At 44.0% G+C, this 23,587-nt stretch overlaps 1 pseudogene; it reads right to left on the minus strand.

Moving 5' to 3' along the window:
• Positions 1 to 17,719: 17,719 nt before the first annotated feature.
• Positions 17,720 to 19,114, minus strand: LOC100589691 (annotated as a pseudogene).
• Positions 19,115 to 23,587: the final 4,473 nt, after the last annotated feature.

Raw genomic sequence — 23,587 nt, forward strand, 5'->3', positions numbered from 1 at the left:
GGAACTGTAGAAGGAAGTTGCATGTGCCTGTACATAATTCTTGAGAATTATGGGCAAGACATCTGACCATTTTGGTCGATACATTTTAACCAATTTATGTTTCAAAATCCCATTTTGGCTTTCTACTATCCCCAGCTAATTATGGGTGGTGTGAGCAGTGATGGGATTAGTGTGTCAGTAAGACATTACACATTTCCCTATAATCTGATCTGAAAACTGAGGGTTATGATCACTGTTGAAGGTTAAAGTTGCCTAATCCTGGAAGCGAAGCTCTTAAAAAGTTTTTGCCAGGTACAGTTGCTCACACCTATAATCCCAGCACTTTGGGAAGCCAAGGTGGGAGGATCGCTTGAGCTCAGGAGTTTGAGGTCAGCCTGGCCTCAAAATTTTTAAATTTAAAAATTTAAAAAATTTTAAAAGTTAGCTGGATATGGTGGCTTGTACCTGTGGTCTTAGCTACTTGTGAGGCTGAGGTGGGAGGATGACTTAGGCCTATGAGGTCAAGACTGCAGCTTGCTATGATGGTGCCACTGCACTCCAGCCTGGGCAACAGAGCAAGATCTTGCCTCAAAAAAAAAAAAGAAGTTTTTGATTGGTGGTGACCGCGTAAGCCTTTGCTCATTGCTGAGTTTCTCTGTGCTCTAAAAACGTACATGAGGCCAGGCACGGTGGCTTATGCCTGTAATCTCAGCACTTTAGGAGGCCAAGGCAGGCAGATCGCTTGAGCCCAGGAGTTCAAGACCATCCTGGGCAACATAGTGAGACCCTGTCTCTACAAAAAGAATAAAAATTAAAAAAAAAAAAGAATTACCAAGCCATAATCTGGGTAGAAACAACCTAAATATTTACAAATACCCTTTGTGGTAAAAGATGAGGTGCTTGTATTTATGGGCAAGTGAGCATTACTGTTCATTCATTCAGTGAATGTTTATTGAGTGCCTACTATATATATATATATATATATATATATATACACAAGGCACTGTTGTAGTTGCTGGAGATAAAGTGACTAAAGCAGGCAAAAACGCCTTTCGTCATGGAGCTCATGTTCTAAAGGGGAAGACAGAAAGCAAACAAGGTACAGAAGTAAATTATATGTTATGTTAGGTCACACCTACAGAGAGAAATAAAGGAAGGAAAGCAAATAGAGAATATGTACATGGTAGATGGAAGAGGATTGCAATTTTCAGCTGGGTGGTCAGGATAAAGCTTCACTGAGAAGCGGACCTTTGAAGAAAGCTGGAAGGAAATAACAATGAGCCATGTGGCTATCTGAGGAAAGAGCATTCCAAGGCCATGAGTAATAAATTTTGCCTAAATTCCATTAAGAAAGAGAAGCTGGACACGGTGGCTCATGCCTATAATCCCAGCACTTTGGGAGACCAAGGTGGGAGGATCATTTGGGCCCAGGAGTTCGAGACTAACCTAGGCAACATAGTAAAACCTCGTCTCTACAAAAAATAAAAATAAAAAATAGAAAGTTAGCTGGGCATGGCGGTGTGTGCTTGTAGTCCCAGCTATTCAGGAGGCTGAGGTGGGAGGATCGCTTGAGCCTACGAGTTCAAGGCTGCAATGAGCTGTGATCGTGCCATTGTGCTTCAGTCTGGGTGATAGAATTGAGACTCTGTGTAAAAACAAAAAAAAGAGAGAGAGAGAGAGAGAAAGAGCAATGGCCTGGTTTATTATTGGAGGTCTGGGAGATGTGGAGGAACCAGTAAAGCTTTTCACTGAGGTAGACTGAGGTAGATTGAGGTAGATGATAAGCAGGAGATAATGCTACTCTGGAAACAAAGTGAAGAAAATGTGTCCAAGGAGGAGAGAGTGACCAACTCTGTCAACTGCTGCTGGTGGTCTTCCAGCAAGATGGGAAGCAAGAGCAGACTAGCCCTGGAGGAGCACGGGGTGAACACCTGACGAGGGGGCGCTGGGGAGACCAGATGGAGGGAAAGTGGAGACGCTGAGCACTTGTGTTGAGGGATTGTGCTTTAAAAGAGAACAGAGACGGCGGGGCATGGTGGCTCACGCCTGTAATCCCAGCACTTTGGGAGGCCGAGGCGGGAGGATCACCTGAGGTTGGGAGTTTGTGACCAGCCTGAGCAACATGGAGAAACCCCATCTCTACTAAAAGTACAAAATTAACCAGGCGTGGTGGTGCATGCCTGTAATCCCAGCTACTCGGGAGGCTGAGGCAGGAGAATCACTTGAATTCGGGAAGCGGAGGTTGCGGTGAGCTGAGATCGCACCATTGCACTCCAGCCTGGGCAACAAGAGCGAAACTCCGTCTCAAAATAAATAAATAAATAAATAAATTAATTAATTAATATAAACAGTACAATAGCTGGAAGGGGAAATAAGAAAAAGCTTAGCCTTTGCCTTTTTGTTTCCTGGGTTTTTGGAGAGTTCGGAAGCTAGTACAGCATCTTTGCATTCTTATGGTGATTATCTACTGGGGAGTAAATAGCAACGGTATAGGAGAGTTAGGGAAATTGCAGGAGCAAAGAGAGGGCACAGCCAGCCGGGAGAGAAGGCAGAGGATTTGTGGAAGGATGCTGTTGGCTTGGTGGATTTGATGGCTGTGGGAGTTCTCTCCTGGTGGCCTCTATTAGTGAAATAAGAAACAAGGTCATCAGCAGAGAGTTAGGATGGAACATGTATAAAGAGGGAGGAAAAGCTGTGAAATAATTAACTCAGAGAGGAGGAGAGTTAATGGACTAGAAAAATGTAGAATAATTGCCAGGAAGTTAAGTGCCCACTTGAGGTAAGTGGTCATGAATTTAAAGTAGTCCAGTCAACACAGTTGCTTTTCTTCAGCCATATACAGCAGCATCGATGTAGATATAGAAGAACTGGATTTCACAAGGATTTGGGTTTTGCCAAGCAAGTAATATAAATTGACGGTTGATAATACAGTTGAGGGTAATTGCAATGGCTGATTATGATTGAGCATGGAATTTAAACTGGGTGAGCAGGTGTATTGGTCGGTTCAGGCTGCCATAACAAGATACCACAGAATGGGTGACTTAAACGACAGACTTTTATTTTGTCATCTTTTTTTTGTTTGTTTATTTTGAGATAAGGTCTTGCTCTGTCGCCCAGACTGTATTGCAGTGGTGTGATCATGGCTCACTGCAGCCTCCACCTCCCTGGGCTCAGTCAATCCTCCTACCTCAGCCTCCCAAGTAGCTAGGACTACAGGTGTGCACCATCACACCCAGCTAATTAAAACAAAATTTTTTTTTTAAAGACTGGGTCTCCCTATGTTGCCCAGGCTGGTCTCAAACTCTTGATCTCAAATGATCCTTCCACATCAGCCTCCCAAAGTGCTGGGATTATAGGCGCAAGCCACCACACTCGACTATTTTCTCCTAATTTTAGAAGCTGGACGTCCAGGATGGAGGTACAAGCAGGGTATGGTAAGTTGCTGGTGAGGCCCTTCTTCCTGGCTTTTGACATCTGCCTTGTGGCTGTCCTCACATGACCTTATGACCTTTCCTCTGTGACTATGCAGAGAGGTCTCTGGTGCCTCTTCATATATATTTTATATATGAAGGGCATGACTACGGGGATGAGTGGCTGTATATACACACACACACACACACACACACACACATATATATAATATATATGAAATGAGAAATGTGTGTTTAATGGCAAACCTTGGCACATTCCAACACCAGGAATGGCATGAGGTCACAGAAGCAGGTATGGGTAGGTGATCTCCATGGAGCTTCACATGATGAAGAGGATGAGGAAGGCCACCATCAAACAGGAGAGTCCCATGGACTCAGACAGGACAAAGCTGACAATGGCACAGGAGAAGAGCTGCTTCCTGAGAGATGGGTTCCTGGCATAGCTTGATCAAGCTGCCAAGCACTCTTATTTTTATTTATTTATTTATTTATTTATTTATTTATTTATTTATTTATTTTTGAGGCAGGGTCTTGCTCTGTCACCCAGGCTGGAGTGCAGTGGCACAATCACAGCCTTAACCTCCCAGGCTCTAGCGATCTTTCCACCTCAGCCCCTCAAGTAGCTGGGACTACAGACGCCACTATGCCTGGCTAATTTTTGTATTTTTTTAGTAGAGATGGGGTTTTGCCATGTTGGCTAGGCTAGCCTTGAACTCCTGACCTCAGGTGATCTGCCCACCTCGGCCTCCCAAAGTGTTGGGTTTCCAGGTGTGAGCCACAGCGCCTAGCCTGCTTAGGCCATTTAGATGAATTCTCTGGCCTGTTCAGGAAGGAGGCAGATGCAGGCCGGATCAGAACTGGAGAAAGAAGTAGAGGCCCAGTGGTCTGCATCTTTTCAGTTTGCACTCCCACCGCCCCGCAGCCCTTTCTCAGCCTTGCCCAAGGTGATTTCGTCCTGTTCTTATAGGGACACTAGTCCTATGCGATAGGGCCACTCTTACAACTTCATTTTAGCCTTAATTACCTCTTTTCAGGCCCTATTTCCAAATACAGTCACATTGGGGGTTAGGGTTTCAATATATGAACTTTGGTGGGGGGCACAATTTAGTCTATAACACGAAGGAAGGAGACAGATGAGGGCACACAGTGAGAAGGTGGTAAGATGAATGCATTGTAGGTAATGATCACTGGAGCTGGAGCGTTAGATGTGAGCTGAAAATAGGAGAAGCCTATTGGAGAATGGGGTGTGTGAAATTGGGAGTAAAGAAAGGTTGCAATAACTTGTCATAACAAAATCTAGGGCATGACTATGGGGATGAGTGGCTGACTTAGTGGATAAAAAGACCACAGGAGGAGCGTATGCTAAGGAACCGAGAGGCCAAAGCATTAGAAGGAACATCTCTACTGAAATTAGCAGGAATTATCACATGAACGGTGCTGAAGAGAGTCACAGTGAGCCAGGTGGAAGGAGGGAGAATAACCTAAGGTAAAATAAGGGCAATAAGGCAGGGGTACACTGTGTTGGGGGAAAAATGCAGCATAACCAAACACAAGTCATGGAGGAAAATATCTGCAATGCATATAACTACCAGGAGGGTCACAGATTGATTCTCCAGGTGCAGATGCTGAGATGGAATCTGAGGTGCAAGAAGCTTAGTAGGGATCGACTCTTGTGAAAGGAAGAAGGAAGCAGGATTGGGCAGAGGAAGAACTTGAACTGAGAATCAGGCCCCACAAAGCCTCAAGCAACCCAGCAGGGAGCTCTGGAGCAAACACTGTACATCAAAGTGTTCTAAGTTAAGCCAAAATAGCTGGGCCTTTCTACCAGCTACGGATTGCTGGGAAGCGTATGACCTTGGGTGAAGCAGCTCTCTGCAGATGAGGCAGATCCTGAAATAGCTGACAGTTGGAGGCTGTCTGCCTATTGCACTCCCTGCAGCTGGGCAACAAGTTCTTCCTTGAAGGGGGATCTGGGCAGTGCGTCTCTGTGTCTGCCACAAAGAGAGTTGTATTTTATTTTGCAAACATAAAGAACCCGTACAAATCACTATGAACTTCTGAGTTGCCAAAGATAATAGTGGCTGTCCAAATCAGAATCGCTTCATATCCCAAGCAACCATATAGAACAAAGGTCAGCAAATAACATCCTGTGGGCTAGGCACCTGTTTTTGTCAACACATCGATTAGTTCATGCATTGTATGAGTGCTTCATGTTACAAAGGCAGGTTGAGTTGTGTGATAGACAGTATGGGATGGGTGCGGTGACTCATGCCTGTAATACCAGCACTTTGGGAGGCCAAGGGGGGCGGATCACTTGAGTCTAGGAATTCGAGACCAGCCTGGCCAACATGGTGAAAACCTGTCCCTACTGAAAATACAAAAAGTTAGCCGGGCGTTGTGGTGCAAGCCTGTAGTCCCAGCTACTTGGGGAGATGACGCAGGAGGATCCCTTGAGCCAGGGAGATCAAGGCTGCAGTGAGCTCCGACCATGCCATTGCCTGGGTGATAAAGTGAGACTCTGTCAGAAAAAAAAAACAAAAGAAGAGAGAGAGACAGTATGGCCTGCAAGCCTCAATTATTTACTATATGGCCCTTTAAGAAAAAATCTGCTGGCCAGGTGCTGCCACACCTGTAATCCCAGACCGGAGGATCTCTTGAGGAGTTCTAGACCAGCCTGGGCAACACAGTGAGATCTTGTCTCCACAAAAAAAAAAAAAAAAAAAAAAAAAGAAGATTTGTTGACTCCTGATTCCTGATATAGAAAAAAATAATAACAAAAACTAAATTCTCAGCATGACTAGATGACAGAGAATTCCTAAACTTTAAATTACCTGTAAGTAGAAAAAATAAACACCAAATTCCAGTGAGATGGCTTTCACGATTCTACTGCAAATCTTTGTGGAGAGCGAGGGCAGTCCTGGAAAAACTGTGAAAGAGAAGAGGGGGGCAGGTAACAGCAGGCCAAAGATTGATCTGAAATCATCCGCCCTAAGAGAAACAACACGAAAACGAATCCTGTAGATCAGAGCACTGACCATGGGGAGGGACTTAAAAGGGCAGCGTAGCCTCAAGGAGACAACCTCAGAAAAGTCGGGCTTCTGGGGGAATAGAATGCAAGAAAGGAAAGGAGAGGCACCCTTTGAAGATTAGGTGGTGAAGGGGAAAAGAATCAAAACGTGCTATAACCAGTGAGTACCAAGGGGGAGAAAAAAAGAATCAAAAGAGGAAAATGTAGGGCATGTAACACAAAACAGAACCCAAAACTTGCAGGAGATACAATTCCCACCACACACACGCACACACGCACACACGCACACACACATGAACACACACACACACAGAGCCATCCATTAAAGCAGCAGTTCTCAGACTTTTTTGGTTTCAGGACTTTGTTACACTCTTAAAATGAGTACCCTAAAGAGCTTTTGTATTTGTAGGTTATATCTATCAACATTTACTATATTCAATATTAAAACTGATAATTTAAAAAGTATTTTAGGAATTAATTTAAAAAGAATAACAAACCGATTACATATTAACATAACTAATTTTTAAATGAAAAATAACTGTATTTTCCAAAACAAAAAATTTCATGAGAAGAGTGGCATTATTTTACATTTTTGCAAATCTGTTAATATCTGGCTAAACAGAAGACAGCTGGTCTTATATCTGCGTGTCTAAATTCAATCTGATGCAATATCACATGTCCTGTAGCTCCTAGAAAAGTCCATACTTGTGGGCCAGGCACTGTGGCTCACACCTGTAATCCCAGCACTTTGAGAGGCTGACGCAGGTGGATCATTTGAGGTCAGGAGTTTGAGACTAACTTGGCCAACATGGTGAGACCCCGTTTCTACTAAAAACATGAAAATTCGCCAGGCATGGTGGCACGCACCTGTAATCCCAGCTACTTGGGGGGCTGAGGTAGGAGAATCGCTTGAACCTGGGAGGCGGAGGTTGCAGTGAGACGAGATCGTGCCACTGCATCAGACTCCATCTCAAAAAAAAAAAAAGAAGACGAAGAAGAAGAACAAGAAAAGAAAGCTCCATACTTGTTAAGAGAATGAAGGTCAGAAAGACAAAAATATATTAGTGTATTATTAAAATAGTTTTGACTTTACAGCTACTTGAAAGGTTTTGGGGACCCTTAACGGTTCTTGAATCACACTTAAGAACTGCTGTGTTCATTGCTTGAGCCTGGGAGTTCGAGGCTGCAGTGGGCTAGGATGGCATCACTGCACCGCAGCCTGGGTGAGAGAGAAAAACTCTGTCTCAAAAAAAAAAAAACCTGAAAAACAACAGCAACACACACACACACACACACACACACACACACACACACACACACTCTGCCCACTTCCCTCCCCCAAATTTAAAAAGAACTACTGCATTAAAAAAAAACAACTTGTATTTCAGGTCGGGTGCAGTGGCTCACACCTGTAATCCCAGCACTTTAGGATGTGAGGTGGGCGGATCACCTGAGGTCGGGAGTTCGAGACCAGCCTGACCAACATGGAGAAACACCATCTCTACTTAAAATATAAAATTAGCCGGCCTTGGTGGTGCATGCCTGTAATCCCAGCTACTCGGGAGGCTGAGGCAGGAGAATCACTTGTATCCAGGAGGCTGATGTTGCGTTGAGCTGAGATCGAGCCATTGCACTCTAGCCTGGGCAACAAGCAAAACTTCGTCTCAAAAAAAACTTGTACTTCACTACACTGACAGAAGGGGACGCCATTCAACTAAGAATCTTGGAGACCACTCTCGTTCCAAAAAATAAATAGCCAAAAACAGATTAAAAGTTTCTATAAGAAAATGAGAACCAAAATAGCTCAAGTGATGAACATTTCTACATTTCCCCCCAAAAGAAAAATTACCATGAAGCAGAAGAAAAATGCTGTAACACAACACAGCAAACTCAATGAATTGTCGTCTTCAGGCAAACATTTGAGGATATGACAAATCACTCTCTAGCTTTTTTTTTTTTCCTTTGAGACAGGGTCTCATCACGTTGCCCAGGCTGGACTTGAACTCTTAGGCTCAAGCAATCCTCTCACCTCAGCCTTTCGAGTAGCTGGGTACCCTTTACTTAAGGGGTACAATGTATGTGACTTGAGTGGTAGACCCCCTAAAAGTTCTGACTTGACCACTATGTAATCTATGCATGTAACAAAATTATACTTGTACCTCATAAATTTATCAAAAAAAAACAAAAAAAGGAAAACCACCTTGAAACCAAAATTCAAAACTTAAAAGAAAATGGACATCACCCTGCTCTGAAGGAATAAATTAAGAGTTCACTGAACTCAGGAAAGAAGAAACAGACAAAATGATTTCAGAAATAAAGCCTACATTATAAGGTACTCAAAGGAGAATAAATTCAAGTGGAAATGTTATAAGGGGCATTGAAGAAAGACAGTTTTGCTTGATGTGATCCTATTTGTCCATGTTTGCTTTGGAAAAACCAAGAGGATGCAAATGAAATCAAGAGAAAAGTGTTGGGAAGAAAGAATTCTCCTCTACCAACGTAAGTCCAGCTGGTTGGGGGCCTCTGAATTAAATGGCAATAGAGTAACAGGGGGAAAATACACATGTGGGTGTACCCTATAGAGAGAGTAGCTCCCTGAACAGCTGGGGGTAAAAGTTTATGTACCAACCTATATACTACCCCAGCGGGGCTTTAGGACTTCAAAGAATGGAAGCTTCTTATGAGTCTTGTTTATACAATTTTTTATTTTTTTGAGACAGAGTTTCACTCTTGTTCCCCAAGCTGGAGTGCAGTGGTGCGATCTCTGCTCACTACAACCTCTGCCTCCTGGGTTCAAGTGATTCTCCTGCCTCAGCCTCCTGAGTAGCTGGAATTACAGGCATTTGCCACCACATCCAGCTAATTTTTGTATTTTTAGTAGATATGGGATTTCACCATGTTGGCCAGGCTGGCCTCAAACTCCTGGCTTCAAGTGATCCACCTGCCTCTGCCTCCCAAAGTGCTGCGATTACAGGTGTGAGCCACTGCATCCAGCTTTACACAATTTTTTAAAAACAGTCTTGATGTCCAAGGTCAGTGCTGCTGTGACCAGAGACCTCTGGAGGAGGGTTTGTGGCAGCTATGCCTCCTTAGGCTCTGAGTTAGTCAGATAAGGGAAGTTTCAGACAAGATTTCTCTCTGCGTCTGTTGTAGCTCAGATATTTTTCATTGGAAGTTATCTCTTTACCAAGTTAGTGGATGTTTTCTTCCGAAGTAAAAAGAGTCAGAGAGAAAGTAGTCGAAATGGAAGACAGGCAGAGAAGAAACAGTACAGTTAAACCTTGGACAACCTGAGTCTGAACTATGTGAGTCCACTTAGATGTGGATTTTTTTTGATCAAACAATATTTGCCAGATGCAAAACCCATGTATATGGAGGGGTGACTTTTCATATACCACGATTTTGCAGGCTGACTGGAGGACCGTTGGCCATTAGTATGTCTTCTTTTGAGAAATGTGTATTCAAATCTTTTGCCCATTTTAAAAATAGGTTTTTTTTTTGTTTTTTTTTGTTTTTTTTCTATTGAGTTGCTTGAACTCCTTATGTATTCAATTATTAATCCCTTGTCAGATGGGTAGTTTGCAAATATTTTCTCCCATTCCATGGGTTGTCCCTTTTCTTTGTTAATTGTTTCCTCTGCTGTGCAGAAGCTTTTTAGCTTGATGTGATCCTATTTGTCCATTTTTCTTTGGTTGCCTTGTGCTTTTGTGGTCTTAGTCAAGAAATCTTTGCCAGACCAGTGTCCTAAAGAGTTTCCCCAATGTTTTCTTTTAGTGGTTTCATAGTTTCAGGTCTTAGGTTTAAGTTTTTAATCCATTTTGATTTGATTTTTGTTTTCCATGTGCATGGAATATCTTTTTCCATCCTTTCATTTTCAATCTACATGTGTCTTTATAGGTAAAGTTAGTTTCTTATAGGCAACATATGGTTTGGTCTTGTTTTTCTACCCATTCAGCCACTCTATGTCTTTTGATTGAATAATTTAGTTGATTTAAATTCCATATTATTGTTGACAGGTAATGACTTACTACTACCATTTGTTGTTTGTTTTCTGGTTGTTTTCTTGGCCTTCCCTTCCTTCTTTTCTGTCTTCCTTTGTGTAAAAGTAATTTTCTCTGGTAGTATGTTTTAGTTTCTTGCTTTTTATTTTTTGTGTTCTATTATAGTTTTGTGTGTGTGTGTGTGTGTGTGTGTGGTTACCATGAGGCTTACAAATAACATCTTATAGTCAATTATATTAAAATTTTTTTGAAGCAGGTCTTGCTCTTTTGCCTACGTTGGGCTCAAACTTGTGATCCTCCCACCTCAGCCTCCTGAGTAGTTGGGATACAAGCACACACCACTGCACCTAGCTAACCAATTGTTTTAAACTGATAACAACTTAACTATGATTACAAAGAAGAGAAAAAAAAATGAGCAAAGAGAAAAGTAAAATACTCTACATTTTAATTCCAACCCCCTAATTTTTTGACTTTTTGTTGTCTCTAGATCTTTTTATATTGTCTATCTCTTAAAAATTGTTGTAGTTATTATTGTCGATAGATTTGTCTTTTAGTCTTCCTACTAAAGATATGAGTGGCTTACACACCAAAATCACAGGGATAGAGTATTCTGTATTTGTCTGTGTACTTACTATTACCAGTAAGTTTTATATCTTCAGATGATTTCTTGTTGCTCATTAATGTCCCTCTCTTTTAGATTAAAGAATTCATTTAGCATTTCTTGTAAGACAGGTCTGGTATTGATGAAATCCTTCAGCTTTTATTTGTCTGGGAAATAATTTCTCCTTCATGTTTGAAGGATAATTTTGCTGGATATAATATTCTAAGTTGAAAGTTTTTTCTTCAGCACTTTGAATATGTAATTTCACTCCTCTTGGCCTAGAAGGTTTTTGCTGAGAAGTCCACTGCCAGATATATTGGAGCTTTATTGTATGTTATTTGCTTCTTTTCTCTTGCCACTTTTAGGATCCTTTCTTTATCCTTGACCTTTGAGAGTTTGGGTCAGGTACAGTGGCTCATGCCTATAATCCAGCACTTTGGGAGGCTGAGTGGGAAGGATTTGAGCCCAGGCGTTCGAGATCAGCCTGAGCAACATGGTGACACCCCATCTCTACAAAAAATTTAAAAAATTAGCGGGGCTTGGTGGTGCGTGCTTATAGTCCTGGCTGTTTGGGAGGCTAAGGCAGAAGGATTGCTTAAGCCTGGGAAGTTGAGTCTGCAGTAAGCCGTGATTGCACCACAGCACTCCAGCCTGGGCAACAGAGTGAGATCATGTCTCAAATTTAAAAAAGAAAAAAAGAAAAGGGAGAGAGAGATAGTTTGATTATTACATGCCTCAAGGTTGTCTCATCTGGGTCGTATCTACTTGGTGTTCTTTGACCTTCTTATACCTGGATATTCACATCTTTCTCTAGGTTTAGAAAGTTTTCTGTTGTTCTTTCTTTGAATAAACTTTCTGGCTCAATCTCTTTCTCTACATCCTCTTTAAGGCAAATAGCTCTTAGATTTGCCCTTTTGAGACTATTTTCTAGATCTTGCGGGCATGCTTCATTTGTTTATTAATTCATTTTTTCCTTCTCTTTTGACTGTATATTTTCATGTAGCTTGTCTTCAAGCTCACTAGTTCTTTCTTCTGCTGTTGAGAGACTCATGCATTTTTCTTTTTCTTTTTTTTTTGAGACGAGTCTTGCTCTGTCACCCAGGCTGGAGTGCAGTGGCACAATCTCAGCTCACTGCAACATCTGCCCCCCTCAAGCAATTCTCTGCCTCAGCCTTTCGAGTAGCTGGGATTACAAGTGCTCACGACCACGCCTGGCTAATTTTTGTGTTTTTAATAGAGACAGGATTTCACCATGTTGGCCAGGCTGGTCTTGAACTCCTGAACTTGTGATCCACCCGCCTTGGCCTCCCAAAGTGCTGGGATTACAGGCTTGAGCCACCGCACCCGGCCGCATTTTTCAGTTTGTTAATTGAATTTTTCAGCTCCAGAATTTCTGCTTTCTAAAAAATTATTTCAATCTCTGTTAAATTTCTTTGATAGGATCTGAATTTCTTCTCTGTGTTGTCTAGAAGTTTGTTGAACTTCATTAAGACAGCTATTTTAAATTCGCTATCTAAAAGCTACATACCTCTGTCACTCCAGGATCAGTCACTGGTGCCTTATTTAGTTGTTTAGTGAGGTCAAGACTATTCCTGAATGTTCTTGAGGCTTGTAGACATTTACAAAATTAAATATCTCTATCTCTATCTGTATCTCTATCTATCTATCTTTTTTTTTTTTTTTTGAGACGGAGCCTCGCTCTGTCACCCAAGCTGGAGTGCAGTGGCACGATTTCGGCTCACTGCAAGCTCCGCCTCCCGGGTTCACGCCATTCTCTTGCCTCAGCCTCCCGAGTACAGGCGCCCGCCACCACGCCCGGCTAATTTTTTGTATTTTTAGTAGAGACGGGGTTTCGCTGTGTTAGCCAGGATGGTCTCAATCTCCTGACCTCGTGATCCGCCCACCTCGGCCTCCCAAAGTGCTAGGATTACAGGCATAAGCCACCGTGCCTGGCCCTATCTATCATCTATCTATCTATCTATCATCTATCTATCTTGTATATAATTTTTTTCCTCAAAAAAAAGTTATTTTAAAATCTTTCTTTGTGATGTGTTTATTCATGTATTGTACTCATATTTCTTTCTTTTTTTTTTTTTTTGAGACGGAGCCTCGCTCTGTCGCCCAGGCTGGAGTGCAGTGGCTTGATCTCGGCTCACTGCAAGCTCTGCCTCCCGGGTTCACGTCATTCTCCTGCCTCAGCCTCCCGAGTAGCTGCGACTACAGGTGCCCGCCACCATGCCTGGCTAATTTTTTGTATTTTTAGTAGAGACGGGGTTTCACTGTGTTAGCCAGGATGATCTCGATCTCCTGACCTCTTGATCTGCCCACCTTGGCCTCCCAAAGTGCTGGGATTACAGGAGTGAGCCACCATGCCCGGCCGTCTTTTACTCATATTTCTAACAGGTTTTAGGTCTTATTAACTTTAATTTTTTTTTTTTTGAGACAGAGTCTCACCATGTTGCCCAGGCTGGTCTCAAACTCCTGGCCTCAAGTGATACGCCAGTCTTGGCCTCCCAAGGTGTTGGGATTACAGGCATGAGCCACTGTGCCAGCCAACCAATATACAGTGTTACATGAAAAAAGCAAAGTGCAAAAGAGTATCTATAATATGCTACCTTTTGTGTCAGAAAGAGAAAACAAGAAAATGTGGGCCAGGCAAGGTGGCTCATACCTGTAATCCCAGCACTTTGGGAGACTGAGGCTGGAGGATTGCTTGAGTTCAGGAGTTCGAGACCAGCCTGGGCAACACCATCAAACCCCATCCCCACAAACAATAAAAAAATTAGCCAGGTGTGGTGGCTCACACCTGTGGTCCCAGCTACATGGGAGGCTAAGGTGGGAGGATCACTTGAGCCCAAGAGGTTGAGGCTGCAGTGAACTGTGATCATGCTGCTACACTCCTGCCTGAGTGACAGAGCAAGACAGTCTTCTAAATAAATAAATAAATGTTTTTAAAAAGAAAATATGCATATACCTACTATTGGTGCAAAAATAACAAAATAGACCAGAAATAAATGAGACCAGGGCCAGGTGCAGTGGCTCACACCTGTAATCCCAGCACTTTGGGAGGCCAAGGCAGGTGAATCAGGAGTCGGGAGGTCAGGAGTTCGAGACCAGCCTGGCCAACATGGTTAAACCCCATCTCTACTAAAAGTAGAAAAATTAGCTGGGTGTGGAGGTGCACGCCTGTAGTCCCAGCTACTTGGGAGGCTGAAGCAGGAGAATCACTTGAACCTGGGTGGCAGAGGTTGTGGTGAGCTGAGATTGTGCCACTGGACTCCAGCCTGGGAGACAGAGCGTGACTCTGTCTCAGAAAGAAAAAGAAGAAAAGAAACGAAGGAAGGAAGGAAGGAAGAGAGGGAGGGGGAGAGAGAGACTGGGCTGGGCGTGGTGGCTCACGCCTGTAATCTCAGCAGTTTGGGAGGCCAAGGTGGGCGGATCACTTGAGTCAGGAGTTCGAGACCAGCCTGGCCAACATGGTGAAACCCCGTCTCTACTAAAAATACACACACACACACACACACACAAAGTAGCTGGGCATGGTGGTGTGTGCCTGTAATCCCAGCTACTCAGGAGGCTGAGGCAGGGAACCTAGGAGGCAGAGATTGCAGTGAGCCGAGATCATGCCACTGAACTCTAGCCTGGGTAACAGAGTGAGACTCCGTCTCAAAAAAAAAAAAAAAAAAAGGAAAGAAAGAAATGACACTGGTGACCCGTACTGGGTCGGATGGGGTAGAAAGAATGTGGGAATGGAAGTGAGGTACAGAGGATGGGAAACAGGAGAGACGCTTTGCTGAGTGGACCTTTTTGTACAGTTGAGTTTTAGAACCACGCTAATTTATATGTTTTATAAATTGAAAGGAAAACAAGTAAAAATCTAAGAATGAGGGGGGAGCACATGATGCAATATAAAGAAACAAATGAAACAAAATGTATTTCAAATGAATGACATAACCATACTGGAGGAAAAGATAAAAGAACTAATTCGAGTAACTTTTATAGGTGTGAGCCACCGCACTTGGCTGTGGTTTTTTGTTTTTTGTTTTTTGTTTTTTTTGTTCTTGTTTTTTCTGAGACAGAGTCTCACTCTGTCACCTAGGCCGTAGTGCAGTGGCGCAATCTCCACTCACTGCAACCTCTGCCTCCCGGGTCCAAGCGATTCTTGTGTCTCAGCCTCCAAGTAGCTAGGATTACAGGCGTGAGCCACCACTGCCCAGCCCATTCTATAACTTTAGACAAAAGTATAATGACATGTATCCACCATTGTAGTATACAGAAGTTTTACTGCCCTAAAAACCCTCACACTTTTAGGTTGATATCTAACATTTTCATTGTAAATTGAATAGTTGCAAAGGATATAATTTCTGGAGTACTATAAACATTGACATTTAAAAGCACAACTACTACAACACTCTTCTCTAATACCATCTAAATACTAGGACTCTAAGTACCTTCAGAAGTTTTTAACTTTTTATTTTGAAATAATTTCAGATTTACAGAAAGGTTCCAAGAATACTACAAAGAATTCCCATATACCCTCACTCAGATTCCTCAGATGTTAACCTTTTACCACATTTGCTCTATCTACCTACCTACCTATATCTTTATCTCAAAATACGGTATAGATTTCCTAAAAACAAGGCCATTCTGTTACAGAACCACAATATAAACATCATAATCAGGAAACTAATGCTGATATTTATACTAAATGGTCTTATTCAAATTTTTCCAATTGTCCTAATAACATTCATTATAGGCAAAGAAAATCTTGGACCATGAGTTACCTTCAGTTGTTATGTGTCACGTCTTCTTTATGACTGAAACATTTCCTTCTGTCTTTCCTTATCTTTTATGACCTCGACATTTTGAAGAGTACAGTCAGGTTACTTTGTGGAATGTCCTTTAATTTGGGTTTGTTTGATGTTTCCTTATGATTAATTCGAGTTATGCATTTTTTGGCAGGAATACCAGATAAATGACGTTGTGCCCTTCTCAATGATCACGTCAGGAGACACATGGTATCTATTTGTCTTTTTACTGGTGATGTTAACTTTGATCACAAATTTCTCCACTGTAAAGTTACTATTTTTCTTGATATTTTAAGAAAATTGAATCATATAAAATGCTCAGTTAAAACCACAAAATGCAGCCAGGCACGTGGCTCATGCCTGTAATCCCAGCACTTTGGGAGGCTGAGGCAGACAGATCACTTGAGCCCAGGAGTTTGAGACCAGCCTAGGTAATGTAGTGAAACCCTGTTTCTCAAAACAAACAAACAAACAAACAAAAAACACAAAAATTAGCCAGGCATGGTGGCATGCACCTGTAGTCCCAGCTGCTCAGGTGGCTGAGGTGGGAGGATCACCTGGACCCATGAGGTCAAGGCTGCAGTGAGCCATGATCATGCTACTACACTCCAGCCTGGGCAATAGATTGAGACCCTGTCTCAAAAACAAACAAACAAACAAAAGAGTGGAAGTCAAAATGGGAACAAAGAGGAAGGGCAATGAATAGAAAACAAATATGGTAGATATTAATCCAACTATATCAATAATCACTTTAAATGTCAATAGTCTAAATATACTGATTAAAAGATTTTCAGAGTAGATCAAAAAACAAGACCCAACTATGTATTCCTACAAAGAACCCACTTTAGGCCGGGCACAGTGACTCACACCCATAATCCCAGCACTTTGGGAGGCTGAGGCGGGCGGATCACTTGAGGCAGGCAGATCACTTGAGGTCAGGAGTTCGAGACCAGCCTGGCCAACAATGGTGAAACCCTGTCTCTACTAAAAATACAAAAATTAACCAGATGTGGTGGTGGGCACCTGTAATCCTAGCTGCTCAGGAGGCTGAAGTGGGAGAATCGCTTGAACCCAGGAGGTGGAGGTTGCAATGAGCTGAGATCCTGCCATTGCACTCCAGTCTGGGCAACAACAGCAAAACTCCATCACACACACACACACACACACACACACACACACACAGAAAAAAAGAAAGAAAGAAAGTCATAGCACAAACACCAGGAGTGAATCCTAATGGAAACTGTAGACTTTGGGTGATAATGATCTGTCAGTGTAGGTTCATTGATTGTAACAAATGCACCATTCTGGCGCAGGATGTTGATAGTGGGAATAGCTGTGCATGTGTGGCCAGAGGGGTGCTTGGAAACTTTCTGTACTTTCAACCCAATTTTTCTGTGAACCTAAACCTGCCATAAAAAATGTTGCTTGATATCTTGTCATATATATAATATAATATAATAAGTTTATTTATTTAAATGTGTGGAAGGACACAAAGTCTTTTACAGGTAAATGAGAAAAATAATTTGAGATCACTTCCCTAGAGGATTTGTGGCATGTTCGCCAGAATTCTTATATGAGAACAATCATAGCAGCCATTTTTTTTTTTTTTTTTTTTTTTTTTTTTTTTTTTTTTGCAGAGTTAGCCGATGTTTTATTTTGGACACACACAAAAAAGAAAAAAGCAATTGAATTGTTTTGTAGCTGGAGACATGGGCAAGGGGGTATCCCCAGGCAGTAAACTCCTCCGCAGGTGGGCTGAGGGCTAGGGCTGAGCCTCAGGTGGGTCTCCTGTTCCCTGTGCTCCCCGGCCTCTCTCCCGGGCTCTTGGGCAGCCGCAGGAGGGGCAGGCTGGGAGGGGCTGCCCTGGCTGTTCACTTGGGCAGGACGTCAAAGGACTCGGACACCGGCTTCCCATTGCAGGTCTGGATCTTCTTCACAACCACGGCCCTGGTGGAGCTGGTGCGGCTGAAGGAGCTGGAGCCCATGCCAGAGCCAAGGCTGGAGCCCAGGCCGTAGCTGAGGCCGGGGCTGGTGAGGCCTCCATAGGCCGAGCTCAGCGCACCTGCATAGCCGCTGGTGGTCTTCGTATGGATACTCATGTTCTGCATCCCAGACTCCAGCCGGCTCTCCTCGCTCTCCAGCAGCTTCCCTGTAGGTGGCGACCTCGATCTCGATGTCCAGGGTCAGCTTGACGTTCATCAGCTCCTGGTACTCACGCAGCTGCCGCGCCATGTCCTGCTTGGCCGGCTGCAGGGCGGCCTCCAGCTCGGAGAGCTTGGCGTTGGCACCCTTAACTGCCAGCTCCTCAGGCTGCTCGGCATCTGCGATGGCGGCCTCCAGGGAAGCCCTCTGGCCTTTGAGGCCCTCAGTCTCAGCCTGGAGCCCACTGATGTTCCAGTTTATCTCGGAGGTCTCAGTCTTTGTATGCTGCACGTCATCCCAGTGCTTCCCAGCCAGCGCCTGCAGCTTCTCATACTTGATCTGGTACATGCTCTCAGCCTCAGCCCGCCTGCGGTTGGAGATCTCGTACTGCGCCTTGCCCTCAGCGATGATGCTGTCCGTGTCCAGGGAGCGGCTATTGTCCATGGACAGCACCACAGACGTGGAGGAGATTTGGGCCTGCAGCTCCCCGATCTTCTCTTCATACAGCCGCCTGAGGAAGTTGATCTCGTCAGTCAGCCCTTCCAGGCCAGACTCCAGCTCTAACTTGTTCATGTAAGCTTCATGCACATCCTTCTTGATGAGGACAAATTGATTCTCCATCTCTGTACGCTTATTGATCTCATCCTAGTACTTGTTCTTGAAGTCCTCCACCAGCCCCTGCATGTTGCCAAGCTCCGCCTCCAGCTTCAGCTTCTCCTGGCCCAGAGTCTCCAGCTGTCGCCTAAGGTTGTTGATGCAGCTCTGGAGCATGTCCATGTGGCTCCCAGCCGTCTTCTGCTGCTGCAGGAGGCTCCACTTGGTCTCCAGCCTCTTGTTCTGCGGCCCCAGGAACAGTACCTTGTCGATGAAGGAGGCAAACTTGTTGGTGGGGTTCTTGATCTGCTCCTTCTCCTGGGTGCGCATGGCCTGGATGTTGGGATCCACCTCCTAAGGGGGCTCAGCAGGCTCTGGTTGATTGTGACAGCGGTGATGCCTCCCATGCCGCTAGTCCCACCATAGCCTCTGCCCAGGTCAGCCCGGAAGCTGCTGCTGCCCACTAGGGAGAAGCTCGAAGAGCTGATGCAGGCACTGGGCCCACTCGTGCAGCAGCGGCATAGCAGCATTTTTACAATAATCCAACAATGCTGTTGTTCATCAATAGCATAATTGAGAAATATATTGTGATATATTTATATGATGGAAACTATTCAGCAATGGGAATGACTGAACTACGGCACTATGAATCTTATAGATTGAATACATGAAACAAGATACAAATTACTCCACTTATATAAATGTAAAAAAAACAACAAAAAAAACCTAGGCAGCATAGCCAAACCCTGTCTGTACAAAAATAAAATTAGTCAGGTATGGTGGAGCATGAGTCCTAGCTACTCAGGAGGCTGAGGTGTGTGGATCACTTCAGCCAGGAGTTCAAGGCTGCAGTGAGTCATGACATGACAGAGGGACACCCTGTCTACTGTCTGTCCCTATAGAAAAAGAAAAAAGTGAGTCAAAAAACAAGTCAAATGAAACTACATTGTTGAGAGATGTGTATATAAGTGGTAAAATGGAAAACAAGCAAGTAGCTAACATAAAATCAAGATCGTGTTACCTCTAGAGATAGAACGGGGTGTGTGACCTGAGGGAAGTCTCATATGGATGAGGGGCTGCTTTTGGGGTGCTGGGTAAATTCTAATTTTTGAAGTGGGTGGTGGTGGAATGTTTTAAAAACATTAAAACTTTTTTAAATGAATGGTGCTTATAAGGGATTTAAAAAAAAAAAACCATGAAGCATAACCTGAAGTTTTCATGATGCCAGTCTCCTGGTGTCTTTTCCTGAATTTGGCAGACAGGATGGCCAGAGGAAATGCATCAATGCGGAGGGACAGAAACAGCAGTGTGGCCTGGGAAAGGTGAGTGGCCACTGCTTCAGCCATGGCATTCGCTAAAGCAGTGCTTTTTTTTCATTATTTCTTTTCCTTTATCATCTTATTTTAAAAACATTTTGCATATATATATTTTCAAGTTTCCACACAATGCATTGATTTACTTATATTTTCCATTTTTTTCTTTTTAATTTTTTCTAGAACAATGCTTCTTAAACTTTAGTGTGCACACTGGGACTCTTACTAAATGCAGATTCTGGTTTAGTAGGTCCCAGGGAAGGACCAGGGATTCTGCATTTCTGACAAGCTCCCTGGTGAGGTCCTTGCTGCTGGGTCACAGAACCCCACTTTGAGTGGCCAGAAGCTAGAGCATTTCCAAGTGGAAAGTGGCCTCTGCAGCCAGGTTCAGTGGCTCACGCCTGTAATCTCAGCACTTTGGGAGGCTGGGGTGGGAGGATTGCTTGAGCCCAGGAGTTTAAGACCAGTCTGGGCAACATAGTGAGATCCCATCTCAGGAAGGAAGGAAGGAAGGGAGGGAGGAAGGGAGAGAGGGAAGGAGGGAAAAGAAAGCAAGCAAGCCACCCTGCCAGTTTCCTACCCGAGTGTTGACTGCTGAGTAAGGAGACCTCATCACAGGAAGTACACTCATCCTATTCCTACTTCTACTCTCCTTCCATCACCACTCCTATCTCCATACTGGTTCTGAGCTCATAGGTCCCAGGGAGGGGCCAAGGATCCCTACAGATCCACCTGCCCATCTCCATTCCACTCTCACTTATCTCCTCTGTCCCTCTCTCCATCCTCAGATTCTTTCCCCAACCCCATCCGCATCTGGTCTCCATTGCATCCATATCGCTATCTTCATTTCTGTCTGTTTTCCCGTCTGTCTCAATCTCCAGCTCCAGGTGAATCCCACTCCCATTGCTATCTCCATCCTATCCCCACTACACCCCATCCCTATTCTGATACACTTCCTTTTCACCCTTACTTTCTCCAGAGTGAAACTTGAGGCAGATTCATAAAGAAGTCTAAGAGTTTTGGGGATGTTGGGGACTATCAAAGTTGACAGTCTCTCCATATAGAAATTCTTCCCCAGATTCCAAGGAGAAACTTTGAAAGAAATTACTCAAGTCAAGATTTCAGATATAACTTATTAACTGCCCATGGTGAGTATGGGGGAGGGCCAGGACTGGGATGGGAAGCAAGAGTGAATAAAAGGGAGATAGGGCTCTCCGGAGAGACAAGAAGGTAAAGATTCGGCCCGGCGCGGTGGCTCACGCTTGTAATCCCAGCACTTTGGGAGGCCGAGGCGGGCGGATCACGAGGTCAGGAGATCGAGACCACGGTGAAACCCCGTCTCTACTAAAAATACAAAAAAAAAAAAAATTAGCCGGGTGTGGTGGCGGGCACCTGTAGTCCCAGCTACTCGGAGAGGCTGAGGCAGGAGAACGGCGTGAACCCGGGAGGCGGAGCTTGCAGTGAGCCGAAATTGCGCCACTGCACTCCAGCCTGGGCGACAGAGCGACACTCCATCTCGAAAAAAAAAAAAAAAGGTAAAGATTCAACAAGGGAAGCTAAGAAGTCACAGACTGGGAGACAGAGGCAAAAGAGAAATGTATGGATAACAGATCTCAAATCTAGTTTAACCTCTTCCCCACCCTCCCATCCCCACACAGGTCAGGCTTTGACACGAGGAATTGAGAGAAGAAAAAAGGTGTGGTCTGCTGTTTCATTCAATCCATTATCTGTTGAGCATTCCTTTTTTTATTCAAATGGAGCAGAAGAAAGGAGCTTGAAATGGACAGTTATCTCTGGTTTATCTGGCCGCAGAGTGCAGAGATGATTCTCTTTCAGGGTGGGAGAGGGGGTGGGGAGGAGGAGAGAGGTGGGAATGTAATGATGGTGGTGATGGGTTGATGAATGTGAGACTGGAGTTTTTTTTCATACGAAGTCTCGCTCTTGTCCCCCAAGCTGGAGTGCAATGGCGTGATCTTGACTCACTGCAACCTCCGCCTCCTGGGTTCAAGCAATTCTCCTGCCTCAGCCTCCCAAGTAGCTGGGATTACAGGCACCTGCCACCATGCCCAGCTAATTTTTGTATTTTAAGTAGAGACAGGGTTTCACCATTTTGGCCAGGCTGGTCTCGAACTCCTGACCTTAGGTTATCCACCCACCTCGGCTTCCCAAAGTGCTGGGATTACACGCGTGAGCCACCACGCCTGGCTGAGACTGGAGTTTTAAATTACAGTAGTCCTTCCTCCTGTATCTGCGGTTTCAGTTACCTGAGGTCGACCACACTCTGAAATTATTAAATGAGAAAATCCAGAAACAAACAATTCATAAGTTTTAAATTGCATGTTGTTCTGAGTAGCATGGTAAGATCTCAAGCAATTCCACTCCGTCCTGCTCAAGAGGAATCATTTCTTTGACTTATCCCTTTGTCCAGCATCTCCACTCCATCTGTGCTGTCCTTCATTGGTCGCTTGGTAAAAGTCTCAGTTATCCCCAGATCAACTGCTGTGGTGTCGCAGTGCTTATCTTCAAATACCCCTTATTTTACTTAATAATGGCCTCTAAGTGCTAGAGCAGTGATGCCGGCATATTGTTATAATTGTTTTATTTTATTATTACTGTTAAACTCTTACTGTGCGTAATTTATAAATTAAACTTTATCATACGTATGTACGTATAGGAAAAAAACACAGCATATATAGGGTCTGATATTATTCAAAGTTTCAGGCATCCGTTGGAGCATCTTGGAAAGTATCCCCTGGGATAAGAGAGGACTAGTGTATATTGAATGACTAGAAGACGAATGAATCCGCCCAAGATACTGTTAAAGCACAGAGAAGGGAAATGTGACAAAACTGAGTTGAAGGCAGTGACTAGAGGAAAATAAAACAGTTTCATGTTTGTGCCCCAACTGAGTTTCAGATTATTCAACTAACCAGTCACCTGCTGCGTAGAGCCTCTTTCTTTCCCAAGATCTTGCTGTCTTGCTTAGAGATTCCAGGTTTCTTCGCTTACCTTCGTGCTGGGAATTCAGCAGTGGAAGCTCCGTCCAGATGCCTTCTGTTGGAATTAGCAATAGAATCTCACAAATTGTTTAAGCCCAGCTATGTCTCTTCTCGACTTCTGGAGTGAATCCCAAGAGGCACTGGAACTTTTGCTGACTGTTTCCCCATTTTTCCTTCTGATTCTTTCAGTTTCTGGTTATTGGCTAGGGCTGTTTGTGACTCATCTAACTTGTATTTGGCTGTTCCATAGCCTGCCCATGAATGCAGGGGATCGGGATGAGAAGGCAGCCCACGCATGCAAGTTGAATTGTGCAGGGTGGTGAGCTTCCCCCTGGGTAGGTAGCAGACTTGTTAGGAGCCTGGTTTCATGGTTGACCACTGGTGATCTCTGCTGGGTGGCTGGTGGGATCTAGTCTCTGATAGGTGAGAGATGACAGAGAATCTTGGTTGTTAGCTCTTTTTTTTTTTTTTTTTTGACAAAGTTTCCCTCTTGTTGCCCAAGCTGGAGTGCAATAGCATGATCTCAGCTCACTGTAACCTCTGCCTCCTGGGTTCAAGTGATTCTCCTGCTCAGCCTCCCAAGTAGCTGGGATTACAGGTGCGGCACCATACCCTGCTAGTTTTTTGTATTTTTAGTAGAAATGGGGTTTCACAATGTTAGCCTGGCTGATCTCGAACTCCTGACCTCAGG

Source organism: Nomascus leucogenys, chromosome 12 (assembly GCF_006542625.1).
Source record: "Nomascus leucogenys isolate Asia chromosome 12, Asia_NLE_v1, whole genome shotgun sequence".
Lineage (NCBI taxonomy): Eukaryota > Metazoa > Chordata > Mammalia > Primates > Hylobatidae > Nomascus > Nomascus leucogenys.